The sequence below is a fragment of the Corythoichthys intestinalis genome, chromosome 12 (genome assembly GCF_030265065.1).
Source record: "Corythoichthys intestinalis isolate RoL2023-P3 chromosome 12, ASM3026506v1, whole genome shotgun sequence".
Classification (NCBI taxonomy): domain Eukaryota; kingdom Metazoa; phylum Chordata; class Actinopteri; order Syngnathiformes; family Syngnathidae; genus Corythoichthys; species Corythoichthys intestinalis.
In genome coordinates, this window is record NC_080406.1 from 42936973 (window position 1) to 42953373 (window position 16401).

The following is a 16401-nucleotide window of genomic DNA, read 5'->3' on the forward strand; positions in this document are numbered from 1 at the left end:
GACAGCAAGTTATGTTACGCTTCATTGGTGCGCATGACGATTTGATTGGTGCTCTGTGTTCAGTCCAGTTGCGTTCAACCAATCATAGTTCACAGTACTATTCATCATTTTTGACATGATAATGTCAAAACAAGCCACTTATTTAAGGTCAAATTGTACAAATCTCCATTTGGGATGAAGAAATACTCTCATTTAGAATATTTTCTTTCCAAGTTTCTTTTCGAACCTATGTTTTATAAGTTGACTGGTTTTAATTATGGAAAAATTACTGAATTCGTTAATTCAATCCATTAACACATGGGCTGAGCTGACGTCCAATGGCGTACCGCAACCAACACGTCACTTCCGCTCATTAATATTCATGACATTAGCAACTGTTGCTAAGCAAGGACAAGTTACCGTTTGTCCCTAATAGGAAATGAATGGAAATCGTGTACCAAGGAGATGTTTACAGAGCTACCCCCTACCAATTCTCTCCGAAAATGATGTGCCTGGTGCCAAATTGACTGGCATAGATGTGGAAGAACATTAAAATGTTCAGTTAAAGAGATGGCTTTAGTGTCGAAGGCTGAAAAAGACAACAACAAAAAAGCCGACCTAAGCATAGCTTTAGCTTTTTTTTATCAACTCGACTGACAATGGCATTCTCCAGTTTCAACAAGCTATCCTTTACCATCAGCCCTGTCTTTCTTATATATCCTCTGGTTGTCCTACGTCTCTTACTGTTCTTGGGGGGTAATTTAGTTAGCTTTGTGTAGCGACCGCAAATGCTACTCAGTGACAGCCAATGAACACTTTTAATTTTTTCATTGATAACACATCTTAATCCTATAATTTATTTACACTTCCCCCTTACGAAAGTTGTTTTATATATATATATTTAACAGAAACTGTAACAGTGGCAGTCAGATACGATTGTAATTTTTTTCAGGTCATTCATTGTCAGACAGAAGCAGTACGGCACGACGTTACGCTAAAAAAATTAAGTAAAAATATAAAAATGGCTTACCTCTTTGTCATCTGAAAGACCATGCCAACCCAACATAATGTTTACTGCATATGAAACGTGAATGAATTCGCCGAGCTGGTGTTAAAGTCCGCGCAAGTTGATTCGGTCTTCACATTTTTTCCTCCCGAGTTTTTGGTTTCCGGGAACGTATAAAGAAAACATCCTTCATGGTCGTAATGTTTAGAGTCGTTTCTACAAGTTCCAAAAAAGCAATGCGTGATCGGCATGTTTGTTTTTGAAAGATTACCGGCGAAAAGTAGCACTAATTGTGTTGTGTCTATGCGAGGGTGGGTCTATAATGTCCCACTTCGGCTTTACTTCCGCTTTACGATGCGACGTCACGGTCTAAAAATAGCCTGCGTGCGGTACGCCATTCATGTTGACTGGGAGATGCTGAAAGCATAGGCGGAGTTTGACTTTTGGGCCAGGGGGGCACAACATGTTGATGACCCCAAAACGCAGTGTCAGCAATAAAATTTACTTACAAGAATATTTATAATAATAAGCTGAAAATGAGCATTTTTTTTTTTGTTTCCCATCATTCTTGAGCTGAATTATAAATCAGGCTGATTAGGACAGCTAAACATTTCTCCAAGATCGTCATCCATTGAATATGGTATGCCCGCCGGTGACATTCCAATGTAGTTACCCCAGTCAAAAATTGTATCCCCTGGCCGGAGCCATATGGAGGTAGATTTGTGTCTTGTTCGATTAAAAAGCTTGTGTTTGAATGCAAAAATTAATTTGAAACTCAAAAAACATGCATTTGAAAGCTTTTTTTCTTTGGATTGAAGCAACTTTTTTGATTGAAGTAATGTTGTTTTGCGTTTAGGCCACATTTTGGCTAGGACATTTGTGTCTTTATTCAATCAAAAAATAAGTTGCTTCAAACAAAAAACATATATTTTCAAATGAAAAATCACTTCAATCAAAAAAGAAAAATTTCACTCATAGAAAAAAAAATTGGAATGCAAAATAAAGGCCCAAATGTTTGAATTTGAACACTTAATTTTTAATTAAAATTTTTGATTTTAGCAATCCTTTTTGTGTGTTTGGGCCAAATTATGGGTAGGAAATTTGTGTCTAAATCATTCAATCCCCCAAAAAGTTGCTTCAATCAAAAAAAAATATTTTCAAACTAAGAAAAAAATCATTTGAAAAATAATATTGCCCTCCCCTAATTCAAAAAATAATAATAATAATATGCAAAGCAAATGACCGTCTAAGGTGCTGGTAACATGATCTGTTCGAAAAATAATTTTGACCAATTTTAAAAATATATATATTTGTTCATTTCATTCATTTTTTTTTGTTTGCTTTATTGCTTTACACGTTAGGAAAGTCAGTTAAATGCAAAGACACTTTTCGGCCACTGACAATGAGCATGTATTGCCAGATCTCCCAGTTTAAGTGAATTGGACATATATCATTGTCAATAGCTAGCATTGAGATAAGATGATGGTTAAGATGAGGTGTCTTATCTAATTCACCTTACAGACAGTTATTAAATAAAATGTAAAACTGTAATGAATATAAATGTATTGTATGCACATGTATTAAATGTAAATTTATTTTTCGATATGTTATTCCATCCGGCCAACAAATTTACGTGCCAACTTTTCTATCTAGCTCAGGGGTGTCTAAACCACAGCCTTGGGGCTATTCATGACATCTCTTCCATTTTTTTTGTGGCCCGCCACATCCAGAAAAAGAACATTTCAAACTGCCTACAACACTATTTGGCATGTGCGTTGAAAACGTGGTAGGGTGTGAACAGAGTAATTCCCACATATAATAATGATACTACTTTTAATAATCGATTTAAGTACAGAACCTTTTATTACCAAGCAAAAAAAACAACAACAAAAAACTACTTATGGAAAAAGTTAAATCATCATTGACAAAGATAATTCAGTTTGATAAACAAAAACATGTTACTGCAATTTCAGCTTTGTTTCAAGTTTTGATTCGTGAACATACCAGATTAACTATGATAGTTTAAAAAATCTTTAAACTTGTTGTGGCACTTGTATTCTCTCATTTTCTGTAAGTGTCCCCAGATGGGTGTAGGTGGACATTCCTGATTTGTATCACTGCCGTGAATCATTCCATTATAATCAAGATGCAATTCAAGGTTAATAAACGATGTGTTGTGCTTTTATGAGAGAGTAACATCCCTTTTGGGGGGTTGTTGCTTGATTTCAAAAGATAACAAGACCAAAAAGGGACCATGTGGACACTCCATGGCGGTGGGATTAGAGTGGTCTGTGTATTTGCTGATCACTGCAAGACTAGTCCTCAGAGGAGAAGGCTGCCTGACTGCCACTCTGCTGGGTTCAGCAGTCTGAACAAAGTGTGTGTGCGTGTGTATGTGAATAAATGCTGTGTGGACTCGGGAAGTAGCACCGGGTGTGAGTGAAAAATAATTTCTATGTTCAACTCATTTTTCTTAAATTACCATGGATTACCATACACTGTACAAACTGGAGCTCCCGTACATTAAAGACAAATATGTGAATTTCCCATGTTCTTTTTCCTTGTCTGCATTCAGGCAGTTTCTGTGTGAAACCAAAATTATGATTCCATGGAATAAATTTAGCTTCAGGTTGAGTTTTAGACACTGGTGCTCTACTGACATCCAGTGGTAAAAATTGTTGCCTACTCTAAGCTTGTGATCTGATTAAGAGGTTCAATCAGTTTATGATTCACTCTAAGCACATCATGTTTCATTTTATACTTATTAGTCTATTTCCCAGTAGCTGAAAATAGTGTGTCAGTATTTCAATACCAAAAGATGAGTTATGACCTGTGGATTAACATTTCACAATTTTTTCATATCAATATATCTATTTGAAACTGTCAAGTCAAAGGCAAATAGTTTTCCAACCCCTGTAAATTTCCATGTCTCAAAAAAATGTTTAGCAATACAGTAAGTGGACGTGATATGAGGAACCAGCATAATGTACTGTACAGTACAGGCCTGTATTATTGTGCAAACTGTGATTATGTGTTCTGAATTCCTTCGCTGATTGGCTTGCTTGTGGTCTAATGAGCTCAAGTGTCTGTCCTCAGTGAAGGGACCCCACATTGTCCTCTGTTTCAAGGGGGCTTTCAGATGGTGGACCGAGCTTAAGAGAGGACCAAAATAGACCAACAGGCTCTCTTGCCTCTCTTTGCCAGATTGACAAGCCCAGTCCTGGCCCAGAGATGAGAGAAAGAACTTTTCTTTTCCTATTATCCATTCAAGTAACATTATCTACATTTAATTAAAGAATACAATGGGTACTCAGAGTTACAGTCCTATAAAGAATTCTTTTTGAGATGTAGTTCAAGAGTACTCTATATGGAAATAGTGTATTGTAAGTAGAACAAGTATTGTAGTATAGTACAGTCTCATATTAGAACAACTTTTCAGTTTCAGCTGCTGTCCAGGTTACTAGCACATATCTGTTACTTAAACATGTGTTTCTCAGTGTTATTTTCCAGGCATTGGCAGATTAATCACTCAAGAATTCTCTAATAGAAATAAAATAAAATAGGAGCACTGCCAGCGAATTGGGGCTGGGTCAAAAAAGGGGGATAATAGACTATTTTTGGTATTTAAAAAGGAAGGGAAAAAATCTTAACTCGACTCATAAAGACCCCGTGTCCATCAAATTTTGGGTCATGTGGGCCACAATATTAATATTTGGTATACAAATGTGGCTCAAACGGCCCAAAATGTGACGTCCACATATCTAGACGCTAGGTATCAATTATATACATCTGCTTACGAAATTAATTGGTTCTAGAAGTGGTTTCGTGATCTGAAAATGTCATAAGTAGGGATGCGTTATCCATGTAGAAGCCCTAATCATGTTCCAAGCACCCAAAAATTCAGACATACAGTGGTATGAAAAGTATCTGAACCTTTTGGAATTTCTCACATTTCTGCATAAAACTATCAAATGTGATCTGATCTTTGTCAAAATCACACAGATGTAAAAAACAGTTTCTGCTTTAACTAAAACCACCCAAACATTTATAGGTTTTCATATTTTAAAGAGGATAGCATGCAAACAATGACAGAAGGGGGAAAATAAGTTAGTAAACCCTCTGCCTAAGGAAACTTAAAGAGCAATTGAAACCAAATTTTACCAAACTATTTAAGTCAGGTGTGTGCTCAGTACCTGATGAGAGGTTTAAAGCTGACCTACCCACTATGAAAAACACACCTGGTAAGAATTGTCTTGATGAGAAGCATTATCTGATGTGCATCATGGCTCGGTCAAAAGAGCTTGTCTGAAGACCTGCAATCAAGGATTGTTGATTTGTATAAAGCTGGGAAAGGATGCGAAACCATCTCTAAAAGTCTGGATGTTCATCAATCGACAGTCAGAGAAGTTGTCTACAAATGGAGCGAGTTTGGCACTGTTGTTTTTCTCCCAAGGAGTGGCCGCCCACCGAAGATGACGCCAAGAGTTCAGCGCAGAAGACTCAGAGAGGTAAAAAAGAACCCTAGACTGTCTTCTCAAGACTTACAGAAATCACTGGCACAGTCCAGTATCTGTGCACACATCAGCTACAGTGTGTGTACACCCCTCGCATTTCTGCAGATATTTAAGTATATCTTTTCATGGGACAACACTGACAAAATGACACTTTGACACAATGAAAAGTAGTCTGTGTGCAGCTTACATAATAGAGGTAATTTATTTTCCCCTCAAAATAACTCAAAATATAGCCATTAATATATAAACCCCTGGCAACAAAAGTGAGTACACCCCTTAGAAACTACGTACATCCCTAAATGTTCAAATTGAGTACTGCTTGTCATTTACCCTCCAAAATGTCATGTGACTCGTTACAGGAGTGCAGTCAGCATTGCTGCAGAGATTGAAGAGGTGGGGGGTCAGCCTGTTAGTGCTCAGACCATACGCTGCACTCTACATCAAATTGGTGTGCATGGCTGCCACTCCAGGAGGAAGCCTCTTCTGAAGACGATACACAAGAAAGCCCGCCCGTCTCATCAGACCATTGGACATGGTTCCAGTAATCCATGTGCTTTGTTGACATGTCTTCAGCAAACTGTTTGCGGGCTTTCTTGTGTACTGTCTTTACCGTCTTTGAGTTATTTTGAGGGGAAAATAAAATTAATTCTATTATATAAGATGCACACAGACTACTTTACATTGTGTCAAAGTGTCATCTTGTCAGTGTCGTTCCATGAAAAGATATACTTAAATATCTGCAGAAATGTGAGGGGTGTACTCACTTTTGTGATACACTGTATATGTAAAACTATGGCCAACAATGGTGTTCATGGTAGGACTCCACGGAGAAAGCCACCGCTGTCAAAAAAAAAAAAAAAAAAACGTTATTGCTCGTTTAATGTTCGCAAAAAGGCACTTGGACACTCCACAGAAGTTTTGGCAAAATATTTTGTCGACAAAGTTGAATTGTTTGGGAGTAACACACAACGTCATGTGTGGAGGAAAAGTGAAACAGCTCAGCAACATTAACACCTCATCCCCACCGTGAAGCAATGTGGAGGGAGCATCATGATTTGGGGCTCTTTAGCTGCCTCAGGACCTGGACAACTTGCAATCATTAATGGAAGAATGACTTCAAAAGTTTATCAGGATGTTTTGCAGGAAAACCAGAGGCCATCTGTCAGACAGTTGAAGCTAAAAAGAGGATGGATGCTGCAACAAGACAATGATCCAAAACGGAAGAACAAAATACACATCCTGGAGTGGCCAAGTCAAAGCCCAGACTTGAACCCCATTCAGAAGCTGTGGCATGACCTAAAGACAGCGATTCATGCCAGACATCCCAGGAATCTGACTGAACTACGGCAGTTTTGTAGAGAAAAATGGGCCAAGATTAGTCGTGATCGATGTGCCAGACTTATCTGCAGATACAGGAAGCGTCTGGTTGAAGTTATTTCTGCCAAAGGGGGTCCCCACAAAATATTAAATGTGATGGTTCACTTACTGATTTTCCCCCTTCTGTCTTTGTTTGCATACTGTTAGGTCTAAACTCACTTTTGTAATTAATTAAAGACCCAGAAAGGGACGACGGGAGAAGGATCAGACCAGGAACGGAGGAGATATGCTGACTGCCGTCAGGAGAAAAAGGTTGATGGGAGCGCGTGGCTCCCAACAAGCTTATCTGACTTTCACCCTGAGGAGCGCAGCTTTTATTGACAAGTGAGAAAGTTTCAACATACATGTGTGAGTTTCACATCTTGAGAAATAGCTGTTATCTTGAGAAAAGAATGCGGGCAGTTATTTTTCTTGTCTCATTGTGTTGAAACTTTATTGTCAGCAATAGAAACTTAAAACAGGAAATCTACCCCTCTGGGTCAAGCTGGGCATCTGTCCTTCAGTTGAATGTGACCTTCCGCGAAACATTCTTTCTTTTCTAAGGCCTTAGGACTGTTAAATAAGACAAGTAGCTATAACTATTAGTTTTAAACACACATTATTAACCTTAGCATGCAAAAGCATTAGAGCACATCTTACACATACTATCCTCATTAAAATATGAAAACCTATAAATGTTTGGGTGGTTTTAATTAAAGCAGACACTGTTTTTTCATCTGTGTGATTTTGACAAAGATCAGATCACATTTGATTGTGATTTTATGCAAAAATGGGAAAAATTCCAAAAGATTCAGATACTTTTTCATACCACTGTAAATCTTTTTATAACGCATTAAATGCATCAAAACATGTAACAATTACAGTACATGTTACAATTAGATTATTGCGCAGTAAACATACAATCAAAGATGCACATAATGTAAAAAACTAAGAGCACAGTAAAAAAAGTTAATACACTCATGTAAAGCTGTCGGAACACTAGGGGCGAATGAAAAGGGTGCTAGGATATACAGTACATATACACGTACAGTATAGGTCCCGCTTAGCCAATTGGATGCCAGGAATACTAGGCAATAGCCAATGGCAGAGCAGTTATAAGTATTTACGTTGAGTAAACTTTGGGAGCTGCGAGTACTAAGCACCCTGTATTTTTCCCTTTCGTATCCTGAAATTTCTTTCACAACGAAGCAATATTTTCCCGTTGAGGCGTGTCTTAACCAGAAATTTCTGTATGTAAATATGTTTGTAACTAGAGGTACCACTGTATACAGTATATATATATATATTTTTTTTTTTTTAAAATAATTTATACAATATTGCTAAATTTATTTTCTAATTTATGAATAACCACTTTATATACTTTAATTTTATAAATGGTTCATTTAAAAATAATAATAAAAGTAAAATGAATAAATACAAAAATACATCCAACACGCGAAAGTTTATTTTGAATTTCAATTGCCATTGACAACACTAGGCGTCCATTAGTTTAAACTGCGAGTACTGGCTGTGAATGCTCATCTTACAGTGCCATTGACGGTGCTAGACATCCAATCCATTTAGACTGTGAGGGCTGGCAGTGATCATTTGCTCCCAGCCACTCCCAGTCAAAATGAATTGACGTCTAGCGCCGTCAACGGCAACCAACGAGTTAAATCAGTGCCCTATAAAGGGATAATATTTTCTACAACCACTGTCAGTGACAGGATCTGAAAATTGTCATCGCTCTTATAAGCCTCGCGCTGTCTTTAGTTGGAACTTTATTGCACAAATATGACCATATTAAAGATCTCAATTGCCTCTCATTTATAGAAAAGCATCTCCCCAAACGTCACCATCCTTGTTTTAGCCATAGCATCATGTCATGAGAACACCCAAGAGTCAAAGGAAGAGGACACTCTTAAAGGGTGGAGTTGTAGGACTGAACTCTTTGGCTTCTATCACATTCCCAACCTCTATCATGAAGTCCTCAATAAAAAAGGCTAGCGAGAAGCTTTGTTTACTCTGACCCCTGGCTAATTCCTGTGTGGCCTGTAGAGGGATATTGGGAGAGCGAGGTTGCTAAAGAGAGCATGTGGTGAAGAGCGAGCGCATCGCCCCCCTTAAGGAGTCATGTCCCTCGCTCTTAGAAATCCCAAGAAACTTCACACCTCTCTTTAGGGACTATAAATAGGGCCCATCTGTCCCCCAGGCTCAGTTACAGCCTCGTTCCGGTGTGGAATGGTTGGAGGGCAGTAAAGGAAGCGCACAGTGTTTGAAAAGTAAGCTATGAGTGATGAAGTGGGGCAGGAACCATGGTCACAACTCCTTTTCTACAGTCATCACACATGTCTACCAGGATGACTTACTGTGGATATAAAAAGTCTATACACCCTTGTTCAAATGGTTTAAGTGTGAATACCCTCGTATTTTATGAATGTGGCTATGTTCAGAATTAGCCCGTCACTTTAAATGGACCATAACAAAATCTCTCTCTGTTGGAAAATATATTTGGATACAACAAAACTTAGATAAAATTTTTGGCTATGAGTACAATGGCTCATTGATATAAGAACATTTGAACAAGTGTATGTAGACGTTTTGTTGCAGGGCACATCATAGTAAGAGTTTCCTTTAGACGGCCATAATGTTCAGAGACATTGTTGACCTAAAAATAATGTCCAAATCCTCGTTATTTGAGACTCTAAATATCTAAAAAAATATATATTTTTTTTAATTTTGTATTTAAAAAATGGGAAAGTGAAATCCATTTTTCTTTCTAAAGTTTTGTTCCAAAGAAATGTTATTCTAGTGAGAAATAAAAAGTTGAAGCAGGCCAAAACTAGAAGATGCGACGGGCCAAATCTGGCCCCTGGGCCTCAAGTTTGACACATAAGTTGCAGCTTGACTGCATGATGCATGTTACGTTCCGAAGGATATGCATTTTCCTTCCTCTACTGCAACACTGTCAACACCTCACTTCCCTTCGGACGGTGAAGCATCTGCCATCTTTGAAGTCTTACACCACTCATGCATACTTTTTCCACTGGCTCAAGTTCTTCACATTTCATTAAGCAGCAGGACGTCACGGTTGGCAAAGAAGTGTGTCTCCTAATCGGTGTCCTTTTCACTTTGTCCTTCACAGTATAGACCCAGCCTGAGATTTCATGCTTGCTGTGTTTTAATGCTACTACTGAAACACTAACCTCAAGAGTTCACATAAGGATGCCACCCAAAGATTTTGGGGCAACGGGATTGATTGCTGGATTCCTAAAATATGATAGCTCTAGCAAACCTGAATGTGCTTAATCAAATATCATGAAATGTAAGGGTTGGATTGTAAACTCAGATGTTTATTTATTTATTTATTTTGCATTCATAATCTTACTTTAAACATTTCATGCACAAATTGTGTTTCTTTTTAGACCTGACAGGCCACTCATATACAGTGCTGGCCAAAAGTATTGGCACCCCTGCAATTCTGTCAGATAATGCTCAATTTCTCCCAGAAAATAATTGCAATTACAAATTGCTTTGGTAATAATATCTTCATTTATTTTGCTTGCAATGACAAAATACAAAAGAGAATGGGGAAAAACATTAAATCATTATCATTTTACACAAAACTCCAAAAATGGGCTGGACAAAAGTATTGGCACCCTTTGAAAAATAATCTGATGCTTCTCTAATTTGTGTAATTAACAGCACTTGTTACTTACCTCTGGCACATAACAGGTGGTGGCAATAACTAGATCTCACTTGCAGCCAGTGAAAATGGATTAAAGTTGACTCAACCGCTGTCCTGTGTTCTTGTGTGTACCACATTGAGCATGGAGAAAAGAAAGAAGACCAAAGAACTGTCTGAGGACTTGAGAAGCAAAATCGTGAGGAAGCATGGGTAATCTCAAGGCTACAAGTCCATCTTCAAAGACCTGAATGTTCCTGTGTCTACCGTGCGTAGTGTCATCAATAAGTGTAAAGCCCATGGCACTGTGGCTAACCTCCCTAAATGTGGACGGAAAAGAAAAACTGACGAGAGATTTCAACGAAAGATTGTGCGGATTATGGATTACGAACCTCGACTAACATGCAAACAAATTCAAACTGTCCTGCAGTCTTAGGGTACAACAGTTTCAACCCGTACTATCCGTTGGCGTCTGAATGAAAAAGGACTCTATGGTAGGATACCCAGGAAGACCCCACTTTTGACCCAGAGGTATAAAAAAGCTAGGATGGAGTTTGCCTAAACTTACCCGAGAAAGCCAAAAATTTTTTGTAAGAATGTTCTCTGGTCAGATGAGACAAAAGCAAAGCTTTTTGGGAAAAGGCATCAACATACAGTTTACCGGGAAAAAAAACAAGGCCTTCAAAGAAAAGAACACGGTCCCCACAGTCAAACATGGTGGAGGTTCCCTGATGTTTTGGGGTTGCTTTGCTACCTCTGGCACTGGACTGCTTGACTGTGTGCATAGCATTATGAAGTCTGAAGACTACCAACAAATTTTGCAGCATAATGTAATGCCCATTGTGAGAAAGCTGCGTCTCAGTGGTCATGAGTCTTCCAGCAGGAAAATGACCCAAAACACACTTCAAAAAGCACTAGAAAATGGTTTGAGAGAACGCACTGGAGACTTCTAAAGTGGCCAGCAGTGAGTCCAGACCTAAATCCCATAGAACACCTGTGGAGGGATCTGAAAATGGCAGTTTGGAGAAGGCACCTTTCAAATCTCCTGGAGACCTGGAGCAGTTGGCCAAAGAAGAACGGTCTAAAATTTCAGCAGAGCATAGTAAGAAACTCACTGATGGATACCGGAAGCGATTGGTCACAGTTATTTTGTCTATAGGTTGTCCTACCAAGTATTAGGCTGAGGTTACCAATACTTTTGTCCGGCCAATTTTTGAAGTTTTGTATAAAATGATCATGATTGTTTTAAAAAAAAATCTATTTTGTGTTTAATCATTGCAAGCAAAATAAATGAAGATATTACTATCAAAGCATGTGTAATTGCAATCATTTTCTGGGAGAAATTGAGCATTGTCTGACAGATATGCAGGGGTGCCAAAACCTTTGGCCAGCACTTTAACTCACTGGCTGACACTGACAGCACTAGGGGTCACTGACTGGGAGTCAAAATGGATTGGAAATCTAGCACCGTCAATGACACTGAAACAGTGAGTATTCACAGCCAGTCTTCTCGGTTTAATTGAATTGGATGTCTATCGCCATTAATGGCATGCATGTTAATTACTATGGGGAAAAAAATCAACTTTCGATTGTTACTTCGTATCAGTGTAACAGTGTATATTTCTGTTTTTATTCATTTTAATTTTATTAATTTAGTTTTTGTTAACATTGTATTAATTTAACTGTTTATAATTCATTAAAAAATATTATATGTTATATTTAAAAAGATTATTATTATTAATTTAAAATTGTTTATAATAAATAAATATGTTTATATATAAACCAAAAAAATCATTATTCATTTAAAAAAAAAAAAAAAAAATGCTAACATTTAGTTTAATTGGCGGCACTGTAGCAGAGTGGTTAGCACATCCGCTTCACAGTTCTGAGATCAAGAGTTCATCCGGCCTTCCTGTGTGGAGTTTGAATGTTCTCCTTGTGCCTGCGTGGGTTTTCTTCGGGTACTCCGGTTTCCCCCCTACATCCCAAAAACATGCATGGTAGGCTAATATAACACCCTAAATCAGCACTTGGTATGAGTGTGTACGCCAATAGTTGTTTGTCTCCTTGTGCCCTGCGATTGGCTGGCAACCGATTCAGGGTGTACCCCGCCTACCGCCCATAGTTAGCTGGGATTGGCTTCACCACCCCTGTGACCCTAGTGTGGATAAGCGGCTCGGAAAATGAATGAATGAACATTTAAAAAAAAAAAAAAAAATAGTGACTTTCCCAATAAAAGGTTAAAGGTCAGTGACAACTGTTGAATAATTGTCCACTATAGTGACTACTGTCCCTGAAAGGGTTCAAATGTTTTTATATCAGTTTAATCAAGAGAAACAGGATCTGGAATTTAATTTTGTAATTTTCCCATGCATGTAATGTGAGTGTGACTGGTTGTTTGTCTAAATGTCCAATTTGATTGGTAGGCGACCAGTAATTTCTCCGAAAGTCATCTGGTAAAAGCTCTAGTTACTTGTGACCTGAATAACAGGAAGCGATACCGAAAACGAATGGATGCATGTTTTACATTTTGCTGGATCTGGTTTACATTTTTCTTTTTTAATGTCCCAGATTGACCCTTATGGTGCATCGCATTTCCCCTGATCCAATTTTAGGGCTCACAAAATTATAGTCACGTTTGGCACGCAATTAGAAATGCTAACGCGGCTTACAACAACAATAAACATACCTTTTTAGAAATAAACACTTTGGACTACTACAGTATGGTGTTTCTTAAGGCCGAGTTATACTTCCGCATCAGACTTGCGCCGTCAAGGAAGACCCGATTTATGACCCTGCGCCGTAGCCTGACGCTGTCCTATTGATTTTTCAAACCCTAGTGTCACGTCAACGCATATGACGTGGCGGAAATGGACTGTTATTGGTCCGCTCAGACTGTTGTTTCCGGTTCAGCGCGAAATCACTACCACTGTAAAATAGTATTTTTCTAGACGCAAAAATTGACCAAGCCGACGGGAATATCATCGAAGAGCATGTCTTGTCAAGACATCATAAAGTTTGCCAAATGGCAGGGTCAGCGATTGAATAAAAAATATGGAAAAACCGCCGAGACGTGTGTGTTCGGAATCGAGTTGCCACATGAAGCGGTGACCCAGTCGGCCAAAAACTGCCAGCTTTTTATCACTTTATGTCATGTTTTTGGTTGGTGCACTTCATCATTTATTGTGTACATATGTTTGCTGTGAGTCTGTGACTTATTTACAAGTCACACTTCAAGTATATGAAGAATAAAGCACAGGTTTGGTGTCAAAAGAGTTGTTTTGATCTTTTATTTTCAAAAACAGACAGTTCACATACGATACATCATCACTGATTGAGAGTGCCTCGGTGCTTTTTATGATAACGTTAACATCAAGGCTTCCAACGCAGTTTGGGAAGTTCCATAGACGCCAGAAATCTACTATGGCTTCCCACTGGCTGGTTGTAGGACACGGCAAACAAATCGGGCTGGAGGGCTTGGCAGACCTCGGACAAAACGCTGGACGCAGTGCTCGACGCCAGTTTGAAGCTAGCCGCCACAGCTAGCTGGTTTTCACCCGAGGCTAGACGAACTATGCGGCATCAAAAGTTGGACAGACCACCTCGAAACAGTCTTCTACGTCGCCTGCGCCTCAATATTTGTATGATCAACTTTTATTCAATGTTGATGAGCTGAAGATCCACATTCAAGCGTTCCATCTTGCATTGTTAATTTTTTTACCGTTAAACTAGACAAGAGGAAGTCAACAAGCATCCCCCAAAACTGTACAAACGTAACACAACACCCCTCTAGTCGCTTGGCGGTGAATTACAGAGCAACGTGTCCCCTGGCCGGAGAACCATCGAATGTCGAATGACGACGTAGTCGCTGCGCCGTCACCGCAATGCGGGAGCATAACTCAGGCTTTTGTGCGCAAAGTGTTTTTTGAGGGGATACTTGGTGTCCAAACTGCCCTATCTAAAATGCCTGACTTTGGTGTCATTTTATTGTACTGTACCTTTTTTTTTTTACTGAGCAATGGATACTAATAAAATAATATTAATAAATGTGTGTTATAATTGCTATATTATTTGCTCCAACCAACCATTTCCACGTCTGTACAGATGCAAACCTTGGTGTATTTAGTGGAGTCAGGCTTGTGGTTGGTATTTATGGATGTGACTCAGTGGACTTGCATGTCTTGCCACACATTTTTTATCATTCCTCCTTATCACACAACAAGAGTTTGATTTTTATTCAAGAGTCAACTTTTAAAGACATTTTAAATATTTGTCCCTTTTCTGATGTGGCTTACCCGGTATATGGAAATAGTAGTTTATGAACCATTAAAATGGATGTTATGATGGAGTGTATTACAACACCAACGTACACCCCACCCTCAACAATCTGGCATCTCATATGGCCTCCCAAAAGGAACTGCGTCCTGTTTACGAATAAGTAAAGTGTTACATGTTTAGTCGGAGGTGAAAATCATTCATCCTTTGCTAATGTCTCTTCAGAATGACTTGGTAACATTAAACCAAAACAAATTTAGAAACCGATTGACGTGATTACAGCATGAGATTTATCTACCTTGGAAACTGACATGGGCAGGAAATGTCCAGAGGTTCTATATTGACGTCAAACTGTACTGTACTCTGTTCCCATACATCCATTTTAAGAGAGGAAAAAGGTGTGGCTAAAGTGCCGAAAATAATAGTATAGCGCAAAAGTCTCTGCATTTATCCTTTTAGGGACATTTTTCTTAGAATACCAAAAAGCAGATAAATTACAAATATTGCCATCTATTAGATGTGTGGTACTTGAGCTAAACAAGAACCAATGCAATTTTAGTATGGAGTGGTCATGAATCTACCGAGCCCCTAGGGACCACGACAGAAACGGGTCTCACTAGGTTTTAGGAACCGGGGGGGGCTTAACCCCAGGAGTTACACAGGATGTACTGGACTGTCTCAGAAAATTAGAATACACAATATTCAAATTTTTTGAGACAGTCCTGTGTATATATACAGGACTGTCCCAGGAAATTAGAATACACAATATTCTAATTTCCTGAGACAGTCAGGAAATTAGAATATTGTGTATTCTAATTTCCTGAGACAGTCCTGTATATATACACAGGACTGTCTCAAATAATTAGAATATTGTGTATTCTAATTTCCTGAGACAGTCCAGTAAGTGAACGTAGCATACAAACACAAAACTTCACAAACAGCTAACAAAGACTGATAGTATATATATATGGCGGAAAACACTCAGGTGACTTGAAGTTCCGCTCTGAGACCCCCAATTTGGCCAAATTTCAAAATTGTCCGATAGGCACGTCTGATACATCATTGGAAAGCTTAAAATCTCAATTTTCTGGGGGAAGAATTGTTTTTAACAGGAGGGGATTTAAAAAAAGAACAAAAATTTAAACAGTGAAACCCTAACTGGAGGTGAGAGCATGAGAGAGCAGAATTAAAGATGCCATGATTTTAACGAGATATTATCGCATACTTACCATGTTTCGATCCAAAAACTCCATGTACACAGCTATGAATGGCTACAGCTGGATTTTGGGGGGATTTTATGGGTGAAACATGTTAATATATCAAGGGTCGCTATGCAGAAATTGCAGACATCAAGGAGTGGTCGAGATGTTCTTTTTCATCTATTTACCCTTTTAAACTTTTTTAATAATTTTTCTTTGTTTGGATCGATTATTTATCAAACATATCAGGGAAAATGTGACAGTAAAAAAAAAAAATACATGTAAGCGATAGTTATGAGGTAGATATAGATTTTTTTTTTTTTTTTAAACGAAATATTAGACACCAATTAATCATTCTAAGCTAAAAATGACAGACACTTTGAATAA

At 38.4% G+C, this 16401-nt stretch overlaps 1 protein-coding gene across 1 annotated transcript in view; it reads right to left on the bottom strand.

Annotated features, from left to right (window-relative positions):
- LOC130927179 (carbamoyl-phosphate synthase [ammonia], mitochondrial-like) overlaps positions 1-16401 on the bottom strand; it is a 113698-nt gene that overhangs the window by 78619 nt on the left and 18678 nt on the right. The window lies entirely within an intron of this gene.